This window comes from Mandrillus leucophaeus, unplaced genomic scaffold (assembly GCF_000951045.1).
Source record: "Mandrillus leucophaeus isolate KB7577 unplaced genomic scaffold, Mleu.le_1.0 Scaffold120, whole genome shotgun sequence".
NCBI classification, from domain to species: Eukaryota; Metazoa; Chordata; class Mammalia; order Primates; family Cercopithecidae; genus Mandrillus; species Mandrillus leucophaeus.
The window spans coordinates 29072-31561 of record NW_012100321.1 but is presented as its reverse complement, the minus strand read 5'-3'; positions in this window follow the sequence as shown (position 1 = coordinate 31561).

Genomic DNA, 2490 nt, shown 5'->3' with positions numbered 1-2490 from the left:
AGGTCAGGAGTCAACCCCATCTCTACTAAAAATACAAAAGGCCAGGTGTGGTGGTGCGTTTCTGTAGTCTGCACCTGTAGTACTCAAATAAATAAATAAATAAAAATAAACAAATAACCTTTTCTGCTGTCTTAAAGAAAATAAACAAAGCTACTAGGTTTAAGCCATCCTCCTGCCTCAGACTTCCAAATGCTGGGATTACGAGGTGTGAGCTACTGTACCTGGCTGCAGCCTTTTATTTTATTTTATTTTATTTTACTTTATTTGATTTGATTTTATTTAGAGATGGAGTCTTGCTCTGTTTCCCAGGCTGGAGTGCAGTGGTGCGATATCGGCTCACTGCAACCTCTGCCTCCTGGGTTCCAGTGATTCTTCTGCCTCAGCCTCCTCAGTAGCTGGGATTACAGGTGCCCACCACCATACCCGGCTAATTTCTTTCTTTTTTTTTTTTTTTAAGGAGAGATGGAGTTTCACCATGTTGGCCAGTCTGGTCTTGAACTCCTGACCCCAAGTGATCCGCCTGCCTCGGCCTCCAAAAGTGCCTGGTTTACAGGTGTGAGCCACTGTGCCCGGCCTGTAGCATTTTAATACACTCTGACTTTTCTGGGAAAGCAACTACATGTGGATCAAAGGAAGACAGCACCCTCTTTTGGGAAGAAGCTGGTATTGGGAAAGTTCCCCACTTCAGAGAATTGTATGGCCCACGTCTACCCCTCTCACGGGATTTGAATCTCAGATGATCTATGCTGATCACTCAACTTTGGCTTCTGCTGTAGTCTACATAGACAGAGGAATGCTCTTATTTAGTTCTTATTTCAAAATGTTGACTCTAAAGAAAAACAGACTTTTGACTGAATATTGTCTTATTCACCTTAAATACAAACTTTTAACTCATCAAAAGAAGGGATATCTGACTCTGTATGTCTGCGAGTAGAATTGCATTCAAGCTTTGACCTGGCAGGACACCTCTCATCTATGAGAAATGAGAGGCTCACCCTTCATCAACCACAATTCTGGCCAGGCACGGTGGCTCATGCCTGTGATCCCAGCACTGTGGGAGGCCGAGGCAGGTGGATCACCTGAAGTCGGGAGTTTGAGACCAGCCTGGCCAACATGGTGAAACCCTGTCTCTGCTAATAATATGACATTTAGCCGGAGGTGGTGGCACATGCCTGCAGTCCCAGCTACTCAGGAGGCTGAGGCAAGAGAATCGCTTGAGCCTGGGAGGTGCAGGTCGCAGTGAGCCGAGATCACGCCACTGCACTCCAGCCTGGGTGACAGGGTGAGACTCCCTCTCAACAAAACAAAACAAACCTTCCCCTCCTCATACACAATTCCAAGGTCCAAATAACTCTGAAAAGGGAGAGATTGTTGTGTAACTTATTTGGTGGCAAAACTTGACCCGAACTATCACAAGGCTATTTTGGCACTCTTCTGTATTTATTCCACTTTCCTGCAAATAGCCCTCATTTCATTGCATGAATGTTGATGTGTTTGATTCCAGGAACTATGCTGAACCCAGCTGGGGTGTTACATTGTATGCGCCATAGACATGCGGTACTTTTTTTGTTTGTTTGTTTGTTTTGTTTTGTTTTGACAGGGTCTCACTCTCCCACCCAGGCTGCAGTGCACTGGCGCAGTGCGATCGTGGCTCATTGCAGCCTCAACCTCCTGGGCTCAAGTGATCCTCTTACCTCAGCCTCCTCAGTAGCTGGGACTACAGGTGCACGCCATGATGTCCAGCTAATTTTAAAATTTTTTTGTAGACACAGGGTCCTGCTCCGTTACCCAGGCTGGTCTCCAACTCCTGAGCTCAAGCGCTCTTCCCACTTCAGTGTCCCAAAGTGCTGGGATTACAGGTGTGAGCCACTGTGCCTGGCAGGTGTGTCACTGAAGAAATCCAAACGTGGCTGAGGGTGGTGGCTCATACCTGTAACCCCGGCACTTTGGGACGCTGAAGTTGGAAGACTGCTTGAGACCAGGGGTTCAGGACCAGCCTGGGCAACATAGTGAGACCCCCATCTCTATAAAGGATGAAAAAATTAGCCGGCGTGGTGGCCTGTGCAGCATAGTCCAGCTGCTCAGGAGGCTGAGGTGGGAGGATCATTTGAGTCCAGGAGTTTGAGGCTGCAGTGAGCCATGACTGCACCACTGCACTCCAGTTTGGGCAACAGAGCGAGAACCTGCCTCAAAATAATACTAATAATAGTAATCATAATAATAAAATAAAGGAATTCTGAGACCACCATTTGGGAGCCGCTGTGGCAGCCAAGCCCTAACTAAGCCTGACACGCCCTCTTGTGGCAGAAATTAGGATGACTCTGATAATATACTTACATATAAAGGTCACATTGGCTACCTATTTTAGTAGCCTGATTTCTTTTTCTTTTTCTTTTTTTTTCTTTTTTTTTTTTTTTGAGATGGAGTCTCGCTCTGTCGCCCAGGATGGAGTACAGTGGCGCGATCTTGGCTCACTGCAGCCTCCACCTC